Raw genomic sequence first — 16,228 nt, forward strand, 5'->3', positions numbered from 1 at the left:
AACTGCCTTTTGGAACCATGTTCAACCCAGCTCTGGGGTCTCTGGATTCACTTGCTCCATTGCAAGCTCTGGTCAGGTACAGGAGTCAGGGTGTGCTGCAGTTATTCAGGTAACCCCACCACCCACAGTGCCCTTAGCCCCTCAAGAGCATTGTGCGGAGATCCTACCAAATGTGCGATATTTTTAAATCAATTCCAATGTAATTTATTATGTCAGCTGACCTCTTTCCCGGATTATCAATCTAAAGTTGCCTTTGTTCTTTCTTACCTGGCAGGTACTACGGCATCTTGTTCTATTCCATTAGCAGAACGGAATGACCCGCTGTTATATAACTACCAGGCCTTCAAAGCAGAAATGAAAAAGCTTTTTGATAGGCACACCTTCATACAGTGGGTTGATACAAAACTGCTTAATTTGCAAAAAGGAAACAAGGACATTCTTACATACATAACCACCTTTAACAAGCTGGTGACTGAATCTGAGCGGCCAGAGAAAAAGCAATGTCCTTATTCTAAAGGGGATTAGAAGATGATTTAAAAGATCTCTTGCCTCAAGTTGTGAACTCTCCTGACACCTGTGAGGAATTGATCAATTTAGTCATAAAATGAGATACCTTCTCACAGAACTGCGGAGTACTAGGGGCAGCTCAGATAGCAACGTAGTTCTGATTAGGAATAAAAGTCATGATACGGTTAAGACCATGGATGAGAGTGAGCCTATGCAGATAGGCAGTATCAGAGGGCCCCTCTCGAAAGACGAGCGACAACAGAGACGTGACCAGAAACTCTGTCTGTATTGTGTTTGAAAGACTGTACAATCAAACTCAAAAGAAAGGACTTTGGGGCAGAAATGTCCGGAGAAGATCAGGGGGCAACTAGAACACCCAGTGACGGTAGAGACTAGTTGTTTGGGTGCAAACCATCCAGAAGTCTCTCATTCTTTGGCCCAAATTAGTTCTCTAAATGATTATAGTCACCTGTATATCTCAGCACAGGTGGAATGGGATCGGGATTACATTTTCATTCCACTTGAGTTCCTGCTAGACTCCGGAGCCACTGGTAACATTATGAACATTGCTCATACGTCAGGCAGACCGCTTCTACCTAGAACAAGTCCCAAATTGTTTAAAACTATCTATGGCAGTGAATTGCTTCAGACCCCATTACTAAAACCACAAAGATACAGTTTCATTTAGTCCGTACACCCCAATTCAATGCTATATTAGGCATTCCATGGCTCCAGAAACACAACCTCACCATAGGCTGGGTTACCCAGGAGGTTTCTATGCAGTCCCAGTTTTGCGTAAACATTTTTGGGTAAAACCTCTGCCATGTTAGATCGATGTAGCCACTGGTTATGAATTAGAGAGTACTAGTACTACATTGCCTGATGAATACTGATAATTTTGAAATTGTTGCATTCATCGATTAAACCAAAATCATGTCTTTATTCACAGAATCGCCCACGGTGAATTCCACATCAACCTCAGCACATAAATATGTTGTCAAGCAGGCCGTGAGGCCAAGGCCCAGGATTGCTGATTAATAGGTCACAGGTGGGAGGGTGTGTAGCAGACAGGCAAATGCTCAGGCAAGAAACTCTTGATCAATTCCTGGATAGGCTCAGAGACATTACAAGAGTCAAGGGACATTGACCCAATAAAGCACACATGGCCAGAAGGGGTACGCATGCTCCTAAAACACCATAAAAAGTCAGATACCACCTGAGTTAGGAGCATATAGCCAATCAGGACCTAGCACACGCAGTGATCATGCGTTGCCAATTCCGGACATTTGCACACTTTATCCATCGGCCATATTGTGTCCACGCAAGGTTGAGACCCACCGGTGGTAACCATTAGACAATTAATTTATGACTCCCAAGGCAGAAACCAGCATTCCTCACCATATATGATATACTGGAAACTTTTATAACCCATCATGTTTTGTGTAAAGAAGGACACATACTGATTGTAAATTGAGACACTCCTCAGACCTTGTACCTCTAACTGTTCTCCCAGTCGTAAGTTTTAATGAAACAAACTGGAACTGTTTTGCTAACCTCCTCTTGTCTTCTGTTTAATAAGGGATTTCGAACTCAAGAAGAATTTTGGAGAACCAGCCAGGAGCTGATTGGGACCTCAAATCTCATTGCAGCCGAAGGAAGAAGACCCTGCCTGGACGGATTCACAAATGCGTAACAAGAAAGGTGGACACCCCAATTGATTTGAAGTTGTGCTGAATCCCAGGGGCGGAGATCCATCTTGAAGCAGCCGTCATAGAAGGTAAGAGGCTACATCAGAACCTCAAACATAGTCTAAAGCATTTGGCTTAGGGAGAAATGTAAAAAGATTGTGGAACAGACAAGGTCTGGCATATTACCGATTTATGGAGGCATTCCTGTAGGAGTCAGCTTTTTTTGATAGCTGAGTACACTAGTTAAGGTGAATATAACCCTTGATAACTCTCAAGACATTGATTTTGAGATATAGCTATCGTGATTGGGGGGAGTTGATACCTCAGTTTCATAGTTTTTTAGTTCAAATATTTCTCACTGTTAAGAGGTTTCTTAACACCCATTGTATCTGGAAGGAGTGTGGGAGGTACATCTAGCTTGGACACTGAGTGTTTAACAAGGTGGAATTCTGACTTAGGGGAAACATTTGACCCATGAAACTGGGCGTAACTTGTGTGTGGCCAAGAGGGGCTGTTGATTCCCAAGTGATTACAATATAGTTTCTATGATTACCACATTTGTTTAGGAGCAGATATTGGCAGACTATCCAGCTCACGTAGGAACGTGTTCCACGCATATATTCTCTTTTTAGAGGATAACCTGTGCTGAGAGAGTACTAATTGTTTGACAATTATTTTTTTCTGTTAACCAATATTAAACTGTAGGTGGCAATGTTGTATTGGTTGTTTATTGTAAACTGTATTGTGTGACAAACTGAGATTGTAGATGCTATTAAAATATATTGTATATTTGCCCTATGTTGTAATACAACATATACATTTTTATCTTGTTTTCATTTAAATGTTCAGTCAAACTGTTTGATGCAATATTGTAAAAACACTGAGCTCCCAGTACCGAAATTGCAAGAGTGCACCACATATAATTGCCCCAACGATTAAAAAAACATAACTACTAACTTTGAGTTGTATTTATCCAAATTTCTAAAATTGCTATGGATTCTCTATTGAAGGCTATGGAAACTAGGTTCCCCAAACAGATAAAGAGAATTAATACGTTTTGTCAGGAGTGACATTTACACACAAAGGCCCACACTTTTTCCTGGCCTGAGGCAGGAACATTTGACACAAATATAATTGAACATACTAAAACACATTTAAAGACTAAATATGCAGGGCAAAAGAAAGACATAAGAGAATCAATGTTAAAAGGATGGGCCATCTTAGAAGAAGCTAAAACTGATCATCAGCTCTCCCTGCATTAGGATATTCAAATCCAACAATAGTAGAAGACGAAGAGCCCCACACCAAAAAACGAACAGTTGGGTCTAAGACTGAGAAAAGCAAGTGAGCCCAGACTGCTCCAGCACAGCCCAATTCCCTAGGGAAGGTCCCCAAAGGGATTGACTCCCCGTCCGCTACACTCAACATGTGACACCTCAAAGGCAAGTAAAACACAATCTCTCACTGTTTCAGGTGAGTGGGCACAAGTGTCAGGAAAGTTTGTGGTGATTCCCAACAGACTCAGTGAGCTTGGGAGAGGAAGGGAGCTCCAGTCCCCGGGAAATGATGATGAGGGTGGGGCTACAGGGATTGCCCAGGTAGCCGAGGAGGAAATGGAGAATTAATTTGTTGGTGAAGTCAGACCAAACTAAAGCAGTGCATAGCTCAGAGCAAAAGAAGCAGGTCAAACAACACAGGGAAGCGAGCAGTGAGCTGATGCTCAAGAGAGAGAAAGGGCTCCAGGAATTAGAATAAGATTACAGGACAGCGTGCTCTCTACATGAGGGGAGCAGGGCCAAGTGCAGGGCACAGAACTTTGAAGAATCGAAGGTAGATGCAAGGCTACTAGCAGGGCTCAGAGCCACACTGTTTGGTCAACAAAGAAGGGCTGACCAAGAAATAAGAGAAGAAGGCAGCTTTTTTCTTACGCACCTGTGATGCAGGAAAAACAAAATGGCACCTGTGCGTACACACAAGGGAAGCAGCAAAAAGGATACCCGCTGCTCCGCACGGGTGCACAACTAAGATAAACTAACCCCAAGGGAGATAGTAGCCCAGGCAAGACTTTTGCGTACCCATTTTGCGACCTATTAGGTGATTGGGATGGGGAGAGGGACCAATATGTCAGTTCTTGGCTGAGGGAAGGATCTTTTGAGCCAAAGGACATGGCAGCAGTGGAGGACTGCATCAGGCATGAGGGACGAAACCACAGTTCGAACTTCCTCTACATGCAAAAATGCCTAAAATGAGAATGTATGTATTGCTGCAGAAGGGTGCAGCAGGGATTACGTACTAGCCATGGGCCCAGATTGACAAAGAGGGTTGAGAACAAAGTTACAGTCATTGCTGGATGAGACAGGGAAATAGATTACATGCTTCGAGAAAAACACAGCCTGTATCAGCCTAGCGATAGATAACATTAAGAGCCTAATAGTCACCCTAACTGGAGAGGAAACAACCACTGTGTTCACACAAGATCACATTCCATTGATCAAGCTAATAAATGCCCAACATGGCGAGGTCTCATTTATTACACTCAGCCACTGCATATGGACTGACCAGAGAGAAAAATTCCCTGACCATCCCGATATAGGAGGGCTAAAGGAAGAGTTCATGAAGCCAGAGGAAAGCATAACTGGTTTCCTAAATAGAATGAGGGAAATATGTGGACAGGAAACTGGACAGCCGTGGGCCAGCATAGGCCCACAAGTCACATTTTTCTATAATAGTTTAAATAAAGGGTTAACCACCCAGGATACAGAGCGGGCTAGACAGCATAGTTGGTGTATGTAGGAGAGTAGGATCTGCACTTATGTTGCCCCCACTATTTTTCTGATGTTCACCCTGGTTTCTGGCTATAGTCTGGCTGGGCCCCTGCTAATCAGGGCCCCAGTCTCTCTGTTCTCTCTAAACGACTTGGAGTGTATATTAGATGCACTAGTGTTTGGATGCTGTGGTGCCTTATGAGACCCTAGTATATGGTACCCTAGGTACCAAGGGCAGAGGTACTTCACAGGCCTACCAGGGGCTGAAGCATGTATTATGCCACCCCTGGGAAGCAGACTAAATCTGACACCACAGGCCTGCTACTGCAGCCTGGGTGAGGTAGTGTTAGCACTCCTCACTGAGATATAGGTTCTTATATCTCACCATACACACACACATATAAACCTATCAGTCACCCCTAAGGCAGGCCCTATCAATCCTGAGGGCAGGGTGCTTGGTTTACACTGTGAAGGGGTGCATGAGCAGGACCCCTCTGCAGCTGGCAGAGTCTATTCTCTGTGGCTGTTTGTGGATGCGGTTAAACCATATACTCTTAAGTGCATTATAACTCAACGGTAAATGCTAACTTTGGAATGACTGCATCAATACATGTTGTGTTTGGTGTCAAACAACTTGGAATCATACCCCCACACCAGTAACTGGTGTGGGAGTATGATCCCACCCTTCTAGAGGGGACGACATGTACCCACTGTGGAAACACGGTAGAAATCTGAAAGAGCTCTGGCATCACAAAATGGATGCCACCAGCACAGACACTGGGCTGCCCTCCTGCTGCTGACTGAAACTCGCAGTGGAGGAGGCCCAACAATAGGCATCCTGTCACAGGGAGGTGTCACCACCTTCCAGGCAGGATTTAGTGTATTGGGGCTGGGTGGGAGCACTCCTAGAGTGCTTTGAAGTCCTGCACTGGGGGAGTAGTAGGCTCATCTGGGCATATGCCAGCTCAAACCGGTTCAGGGGCTACCTGTCCCTGCTCTGGTGCAAAACTGGACAATGGGAAGTGGGTGTAACCACCCCCTACCCTGACCCTCCCAGAGGAGTGGTCATAAATCTTGTCCCTCCCTTTCTTTTAGTATAAGATAGGGAACCCTTGCCATTGCAAACTAGATATCCCTGGATGACACTTTACAAGAAGAATCCTGGCCCTTCAATGTTCCACTACCTTTGGAAGACAGAAGAATCTCCCTTGGAGTCAAGGAGTGACTCCCTTGCTTGGCAGGCACCAAAAACTCTAATCAAAGGTTGCAAACTTTCCCGCTCTCGCTAGAGTCCGAAGTCCCTGCTGCACCAGAATTAGATTTTCTGACTTCTTGATGGCCATTGTGAGTCCCCAGCAGAGCTGAGGCGAGTGGACCCTACTAGTGATGAGGAACAGCAATACCCGGGTACCATGCACTATTGTCAAGTGCAACCCCTTCACGAGATTCTACGAACTAGTGCATTGGACTATTTCTGGCCCAAGCCTCCAGCAGGCTTTGCAGTGAAAATCAGAGGCCTACCCCATCCTGAGTGACCGTGGGCTCCTGTGAAGCATTTCCTCATGAGGCGTCTTTGCAATCCCTTGCCTGTTGGCTTGTGGGTCCCCTGAAGACTTCCTGATCAAACCAAAGGGCTCCCCTGATTGCTCCAGGCCTGCCCTCACTCACCTTTACGGGGTGAGTCCCTCAGACCTTGCTGGTCTGCACCGCTGACTTTATTCACTTTCCATGAGACTTGCTGTTGCCAAGGCTTGTTGGCTCCAATGCAGTTGCTGACACCTCAGTAAGCTGCAGAAGTTGTGGGACACTCCGAATCCAGCTGCTGGTCATCATCGATGCCTCCTGGTCCTCGTGAGCGAAGAGTCAAAACACCGTTGATCACCTGAAATCACCCGACATCCGTGGTCAGCCATCTTTCTGGCCACCGGTCACTGGCAAGTGACTTTGAACTCTGTCCCTTCAATTTTCAGGTCATCTGCATCTAGAATCCAGCCTTGGATTCCACCGGACACTTCTTCAGTCTTCGCAAGCAGCAAATCTTCTTTGGCTTCTATAGAATACAGCGACGCGAACCGACACCAAAAGACACCTATGCACCCGGCTTTCCTGGGTGAGGTAACTCGTACACTCCGGTGTCCTAGTGTGTGTTGGCCCTCGAATTACATATCTTGGAAGTGGCTTGCTTGTAGACTTCCTCGAAGTACCCTAAAACTTTAAAAATCCAACGGCGACTTGCTCCATTGAAATCAATAGGGAACCCGCGGCTGTGTTCTCACACTGCACGCATCTCCATTGGGTCTGTTACTTACCTGCTTTTGCTGCATTAGTGAAGCCCCAGCGATTCTACAGGCACTAGGCCTTGTCCCTCTGCAAGTCGACTTTCCTAAACCTCTTTTTTAGTATATGGTCTGGTAAGCCCCTAGGGCCCCAGCCATATTTGTTCTTAACTTATTGTGAAGCGTTGATATTTTAATGTGTTCCTGACTTCTAATCTCATAAAGAGATTAGTAGAGTGTGTCTAGAAATAAATACATATATATTTGAAATATATACCTGTGTGGTGTCCTTTCATTTGGTAATTCAAGAGATTATAAGGTAAAACAAGCTGCTTTACATTCCTCAGAGACTTAGCCTGAAGGCTGCTCTCCACAGCTACCACTAGGATAGCTTTCTTTAAAAGGTTGTCTTAAACCTATCTACCATAAGAGTTGAATTGGACTGGTGCAAGGTGGCCATTATAACTACTGACCAGCATATGCCAGGCCAATTTCTCACATTCGTGGGCAGTGTGTGGGATTCCAGCTTGCCATTGTTTTACCATAAAATCTCTATTTGAATTACTAACTGAAAACCACTTAAGGTACTCAAGGTACATATAAAAGTCAAGCTTAGTATCAATAAGTTCTACTGAACATAGAGCTGTTTGTGAAGGGATAGCACACCCTTGCTACAGCTCAAGCTAGGATCAGTAGGCCACAAACTAGTGTACGTAGTGCAACACTGCATAACACTAAAATGTCCTCAAGGGATGGAGCCAGTGGATCCACCCAGCCTCAGTACAAGGACAGGACCTTCTTTGACCTGAAGGCCATGTGTGTTGCAAGACATCTGAAGCTAGGACAGAGTCCCTCCACACTAGGCCTGATAGATCTGCTGACAGCAGATGATCTGAGGTTGGCTCTTGGAGCTAACAGATCTGAATCAGGGAGTGGGTCAATTACAGTGTCTGGGTCAGATGATGAAAATCAAAATGACCAGGACTCTGTGATTGAAGGGCACAGAGGATTTCTCCCTAAGAGAACTGACAGAGTAGAAGAGAGGGTTAGGTCCCCTTCAAAGGAATCTGACCACTGTGGTAAATAATTTAATTACCGGGACTTAATTTGATACAGAAAAATAATAAAAATAGCTCAGTAAAATAAGAGGCAAAATCCGTGATATTAGAGGTTCGGAATGGGCTTTATTCCAATGGACGATTCGAAATCGTGGACTCCAGGTTCCATCACCACGGAGGTTCAGGAAGTGAAGTACATACTTTATTGATAAGTAATCACTTTTATACAATAGGCATTACAGTGAAGCAAATGCAGGAGGCGTAACAATTGATTAGTAAAGATAAAACATACATGCGTAGCAAAAGTGGGCGTAACCGGGTGTAACTAAAGAACGTCATCAGGTATGATGTCATAATAGGGTGGTTCCATGAAAGAATTTTGCAATGTCAGCAGAAATACTTGGCAGAAATGCGCGCGTAGCAGCATGACGTATGATTGACGTGCGACTAGGGGGTGAAGGGGATTTGACATTTAACTCTACATGTGGCGACAGATGTCTGGAGGGTCAAGTCAACCTAATCCCAAATCATATCTAACATCCTATGTTTAAAGAACTATGTTATCCAAAAGAGAGGTCTCTTAGAGTAGAATCTTATTCTATACTGACTATACTGACTGTTAGTGCGTGTACAAGCGTCTAAGTGTCTACACTAGATGCGAGGGCAGAAGTCTTCCATAATAATAGGGCTATGAATTACTTGCATAAAGACAGAGAAGCCGGGCCTTTGCTTGGTAGCTGGAAGAATGTTTACTTAAACTACTAGACAGGAATGCGTTGGGCAGGGAGCGGAGCAGATAATTTCGAAGGTGAAATACAGTTTTTTGGCAGGCAACAGGCTGATGTCAGGCACCGTGAGCCGCGCAGGGAATGAGACAAAGTTCATGGTCACAGATGCAGGCTCAGACTGGAGCTTTCAGAGGCAGAAGGAAAGAAAAGCTTGATGACAGAATCAGGGCCTACTTGCCTGGACTGTAAAATGGCATAAGTGAACCATATAAAGCCGGTGGCCTTTCATACTTAAGAATAGAATATCCGGCCTATTCATGGCGGATCTGAAAGAGGACGTGTTGACGGTGGACGCACATGTGTTTGCGTCTTCATAACTGGAACTGGAGGGAACATACATGTACTTATGATTCATACATGAAACCGTTGGGGTCCAAGATAGGGGACATAACTGATCAGAAAAATCCATATTTCCACATTCCCTCCTTGTCCCCTACTTGCCCGTTAAGAGATATCAATCTTCATCAATCCGTTGATCTGTTCATATAGCATCATTTGTTCTTCTTTTTTCTTCTGGAATGAATGAAATCTTGGTGGTGGAATACACGATGTGGCACACAGACCACAAATCGCTGGTCCACATTGTAGGCATAAGCAGCAACTGAATAGTATGAGAAAGCCAATACCTAGGAAGGATAGGACCCTCCATCCAAAGGTAGATAATACACTCCAAAACCAACCGGACCAAGTCCAGGTGCCTGGATTCTGATGTATCTGGCTTACAATCTTATGAAGGCGAGTTATGGCTTTATATACAGATGGCGAATTTTCTGGTATGAAAATGCAACAACTTGATCCGATGACCCTACAAGCTCCGCCCCTATCGGCCAGGATGACGTCAAGGACAAGACGATTTTGAAGCACAACAATCCGCATAGCAGACTGCTCTTCTGTTAAATTGCCTAAGGCGGAAATAGTTTCGTTCACTACTGCTTCAAGGGTTCTAGTTAATCTACGTATCAGCTTACTATTAGTAACGGTACCTATATAGGGAAAGAGACCTTTATTGAAATCTGTGTATTTTTCCCATGCTGTTTCAGTGTAATCGACTATTGGGAGATCTCTCCTTTCTCTATTGTGTACTAAATGAGTATTTCTGTGATAATCAGGAGGAGCTAGGAAAACAGGTGGCAAAAGGAATCCGATGTAGCAGGTACCATCCCAATCTAGAGGCAGACGTATATATGCCGTCTGACCACATATAAAATAGGAATGGCGGGAAGCTCTAAATGTCGACTTGCCTTAATCACTAAATTCTATTACAGTGGTGCATCTACTATGGCCCATATGTATGGAACCATTCTTTCTTACACATAATTCACCTTTTACTGGAAATACTGACATGGCGGGCAAAATTGGAGTAGCTTCGGATTCGACATTCAAGATCAAGAGATTAAGCGTAAAATTACCTAATCCATATACTTCATTTTCTAGATCAGTTCCTGTTCTTTTGGGAAGTCCCTCCTTGTTGGGGTGGCAGACTTTAAGTAAAACTAAGTTCAGATTTCCCCATACCCCGTTGTCTTGATAAACTGCGGAGTTCGAATCTTGGGAATTAATTAAACTAAACCATGCTCCACAGGAGCCGTTGTGTGTGAACGGGTATGGAAAGAGAGGTAGAATTCCTTTATAATTCTGATAGGGAGGGAGTCGGCCACATATCCAACAATTTGTAGCATTGCTAACCTGATGGGAATGATGTAACATACTAATAAAAGTGTTATTGCGCAGCGCAAATCTATATGACAATTCATGCGGAGGTAATTCACTAAAAGAATGTTCAGCAGTAACATTATAAACATGTCTAGAAATAGGATAACATATGTGCAACAATATACTTGCAGTAATTATTAAAAGACTTAGGAAAAACAGAATTAATAACGTCACTGTGCAATGACTACGCAGTGATTTACAGTACGCATGTCGTTTCAGCTTTATCCTTTTGTTTCTTTCTCTGTACAGGTCTAAGGGATACATGTCAGAGACAAATTCGACCGCTTCACCTTGGAGAGGACTTAAACAATCAAATTGCCTGACTGGTTAGACCTGAGTTTCAGTTTATATAGTTCACGACTATTCAATTCAACCAAAGGAAGTTTAGAGTCACTCAGGGAAGACACGCAAGGTGTGTCGTTTATATCTGACGACAGTCCATGAAATTTCTTGATATGACTTGAATGTATCCAGCCTTTTCGACCTTCGATCTTCACGGCTGTCCTCGTCGTTAGCAGTACGAGCTGAGGCGACTTCCACCTAGGATCCAGCTGAGACTTCCGATCAAAGTTCCTCACTAATACTAGATCCCCTGGAATTACGTCATGGGGTTTCACCTCAGTGTTGTCGGGAAAAGCTGCAGCTACCTGTGAACGACAAGATTGTAGTGCAGACATCAAGGAAGCCAAGTAATCTGTCAGCATATTACAGTCAATATCAGTTATTTTGCGTGGTATAGGCGTCCCCCACATATTTGGTGGTCTACCAAAGACCACTTCATACGGGGATAGCCCTGTTCGAGAGTGTGCTACCATTCTCATGTAAAAGAGTGCAACGGGTAAGGCTACTACCCAGTCGACACCTTTCTCTCTACATATTTTAGACAATCTAATTTTCAGAGTTTGATTATGTCGTTCCACGAGACCTGCTGCATAGGGGTGTCGGACACAGTGGAATCTCCACTGATAGCCTAGCAAGAGTGAAACGTGTTTCATTAGTTCGGATGAAAACGGCTGGCCATTATCTGAGTAGACAACACGTGGTAAACCGTACCGTGGGAAGAATTCTCGAACTAACTGTTTGGCAGTAGTCGGGGCAGTGTAATCTGAAACCGGGTATGCCTCTGTCCAACGGGAAAGAGCACAGACAACTACGAGAACATATTTGAATCCTCGACATCGTTCCATCTGGATATAATCCATCTGGAGGACTTCAAAAGGGTGATCAGGAGGCTGAAATCCACCCTGTTCTACGGGAATGCTTTTTCCTGGGTTAAACTGACAACAGATCATACAGGTACGGACCTTTTGTTTAGCTGCTGCTCGTAAATGTTTGTTGAACCAAATGTGTTGGATGCTGTCTAGCATAGCTTTTTCTCCTAGATGTGCTGGACTATGTACAGTGTTAATAACGACTTGGACCATTGAATCAGGAAGGAACCACACAGATTTTTCCTTCGTCATCCATCCTTGATCCGTTTGGATCCCTCCTAATTCAGTCCATTTCTTTATTTCATCTGGAGTAGCATGTGTCTGTATGTCAATTACGTCAAGAGCGGGATCCTTAACCATCATGCAATGTGTTGGTGTCGGGACTATTGTCTTTGTCATGTCGGATGTTTGAGTTTGAGCAGTCTGTTTAGCTGTTCTGTCAGCTAGATCATTGCCTTGAGAAATGATATCAGTAACTTTCGTATGAGCTTTACATTTCATAATTGATATTGCAGTGGGTAGATGTATTGCATCTAATAAGGCATGAATGAGGGGTCCGTGCTGAATGTGGGCACCGTGAGAAGTTAAATAACCTCTCTCTCGCCACAGCACGCCGAAGTCATGTACAACTCCGAATGCATAACGTGAATCAGTGTATATGTTGACTTTTTTATTTGTGGCTTGAATACAGGCTTGTGTCAGAGCGATGAGCTCTGCTGCTTGAGCGGACAAGGTATTTATACAATTTGTTTCAATGATTTCAGCGTCTGTTGTGACTGCATAAGCGGCCACTAACTCTCCTGTACCTGTTCTCATACATGAACCATCTACATACAACGTCAGGTCTGGGTCTGGCAATGGAACGTCTGTCAAATCTTGTCTGGGTTTCGTCGTGATAGTGATAACTTCAATACAATCATGTGCAAGTGGGTCTGTTCCATTTACAGGTAACAGTGTGGCAGGATTCAATGTACTACAACGTCTGATTTCTATATGTGGCTGAAACAATGTTAATTCGTAACCAGTGAGTCGTGCTATAGTCAAGTGTTGTGTTTGTGTGCGGTTCAAGAGAACCTCTACTGCATGTGGTACTTGTACTGTCAATGAATGTCCTAATACTATGGCATCGCTTTGTCTGATTGCTAAAGCTGTTGCTGCCACTGATTTTAGGCATGCAGGCAAAGCCTGAGCTACGGGATCTAATGTACTAGAAAAATAAGCACATGGTTTGTGTGATCCTGCTTGTTCCTGTGTGAGTACAGACAAGGCAGTACCTTCGCGTTCTGTAACAAAGAGTGTAAACTGTTTATTGTAACATGGTGTTGCTAAAACAGGTGCTTGGCATAAGGCTTTCTTTAGGCCTTCAAAAGCTTGTGCATGTTCCTGAGTCCAAGGGAGAACAGTCGATGTGGCTGCCTCCTGTGTTGTCAATTGAATGAGTGGTTTTGCTAGAAATGCATACTGAGGGATCCACTGCCTACAATATGAAGTGAGGCCTATGAAAACCCGCACCTCCTTTTGTGTCTTGGGTATCGGCATATTTGCAATTAGCTGGATGCGATCTGGTGTAAGCTGCCTTCCCTCCTTGGACAGCGAGTGACCAAGGTAAACAACTCGCTGGACACAGAATTGCAGCTTAGAAGGGGACACCTTGTGCCCCTTTTCGGCCAAAAATTGTAATACCGTCAGCGATGCTTTCTCACATTCAGGTTCGTTTCTAGCGGTGATCAGCAGATCATCGACATATTGAAGCAGGGCAGTGTTGACTGGCATGTGGATACTGTCGAGTTCTCGTTTCAGTGCTTGGCTATAGATGCTGGGGCTTTCTGTAAATCCTTGAGGTGCGCGTGTGAATTTAAAGCTACGTCCATTTAAACTAAATCCGAACAAGTATTGGCTTTCCGGATCTATTGGGACGCTGAAAAAGGCATTCTTGAGATCAATTACAGTAAAGACTGTTGCTTCGGAATCAATAGCTGTCAGTAATGACGAGATATCTGGGACCACAAGGAATTGTGGCACAATGCATTTGTTCAATTCGCGCAGATCAATAACCAATCGATATACTGGCGGGGCCTTTGGATCTGTTCGTTTAAGAATCGGAATTATCGGGGAATTACATACATTGGAGTCTGTTTCCACAACCACTCCTTGGACAATGAGCTCGTCAATAATTTGCAGTAAAGCCACTACAGCATCTGGTGGTAACTTGTATTGTCGCATTCGTGGTAGTACCACTCCTGCCTTTAGTGTAACTCGATATGGTGTAATATTCATGCAACCCACATCAGTAGGGCCTTGTGCCCATAAATGTGTAGGTAAAGTCTGCAGTCGGGGATCCATGTCTCGAGACACATAGTGACCTTTGAAATCACGTAAAAACAATCTTACTCCTTCCGGAGAACAACATATTATAGCTCCTAGAGCTTTCAGTGTTTTTATACCTAACAAGTTTTCTGGACATGATTTAGTAAGCAATAAATCTGTAGTTCGGGTCAAGGGTCCTATCGTAAGTGGAAGAGGCTGTGATACTTCATTAACAATAGGTTTTCCTGAAAAACCAAGGGAAATATTCTGTGAGCCTGAGAGGGGTGCCCCTGGAACTTCACTACGTTTTATAGTTGTTCGACTTGCCCCTGTATCAAGTAAAAATTTTCTATCTTGGCCTAATAGTTCACTATGTACATAAGGTCCTTCTTGGTCTACAGGGACCTCGATAAGGGGTAAGTCAACTTCCCTCTCTAGGCTGGTTCATGCGTATCGTTGATAATCAGGATAGTCATACTGTGCGGTCTGGTACAGCTGTCGTGTCGTGGTTTGTGTGGCAGCAACAGGCAGCGCTGGTGCAGCTGGCACAAACTGTATAGACTGTTGTGGAGCTGGCATGGACTGGGAATGCTGCGGTGCTCCTTGTTCATTCTGATCCTGTCTAGGTGGCCGTGGTCTTTCTTGTGTTTTACCTGTGGCGATATTACGCTTCAAGACTGGGCAATCGTGTATGTAATGACCTGGTTGTTTACAATAGTTGCACGTCCCTTTTACAGGTCCTGCTGAATCACCGGACTGTGTCGTACCCTTTTTATGACCTTCAGCTGGAACTGTCTGGGAGACTAGCATTTTCATTTTTGTGTCTTTCATGCGTCTCTGCTCATGTTCTTGTTCCTCTCTAATTCTATTGTAATGGTACTGTAACATTTGTAACATTTGTGATGGGGTATTACCTTGCCAGGTACTCTCGAATTTTAATACTCTATTCTTCACCTGGGGCAAGGAATTTTCAACTAATTTTGTCACAAACAGATGTGGGTATGACTCGCTACTTGCTTTTATACCACTATTTATACCAAAACATTTTTCAAATCGGGCATAGAAATCACTAGTGTCTTCATCTTGCTTTTGTTTACAGGCTGAGATTGCACCCCAGTCTTCCTTTTTCATGGTTAATAAACGTGGCAGTACCTGTACTAGTAAACCTGGTAGTGCTTTAGTTTTATCCCCAAGCCCTGCTCCTGCAGTTCGGGCCTTTTCTTCTGCTTCTAATGCTGTCCATTCTATCTTTTGGTCTCCCACCTCCCACTCTTTTTCCTTAAGTTTTTCATAAATGCCAGCAGGCATTAATACCTTTAATATTGTCATAATGTCGGGATAGGTATACTCTCCCATGAGTAACATGTCTTTAATTTCTCGGTGAAAACCCGCTGGGTCTTTGTCATGACTGGGTACCACTTTCTTCATTTCTAACAATTCTATTTTCGATATGGGCGTATATACATATACACGTTTAAACTGATTGTCCTCGCCCTTTATTGGGTGTACTTCTCGTAAGGGATTCTGTCTGTCCATGTAATACGTCGTTCTTTCCTTGATGGGCAGTGAGACATGTTCTGGGCATACAAAAAGAATGTACTGCTTTCTTGATTCTAGTATTTCTCTAATTAACTTAGTACCTGAACCTCTCCATCTATTCGTGAGTAATTCAGTCAATATATCAGGTAAAGGACCAGGATCGGAATGTTGGCTTTTATAAAGTATAAGAAGTTGTTGAATCATATAAATCCCAGCTAAACGCTGTTCATCTGGGGTGAGGTTCAAAAATGTGTGTGCTACTGTATCATCACCATATTTTCCGGGACTGTCAACCCAATGAACGGCTGACCTGGCTAATTCTTGTTCATCCATAGAATCGAGTAAATGATAACCCCTTCGTTCTCGGAGTAATTTG

This window comes from Triturus cristatus, chromosome 7 (assembly GCF_964204655.1).
Source record: "Triturus cristatus chromosome 7, aTriCri1.1, whole genome shotgun sequence".
NCBI lineage: Eukaryota > Metazoa > Chordata > Amphibia > Caudata > Salamandridae > Triturus > Triturus cristatus.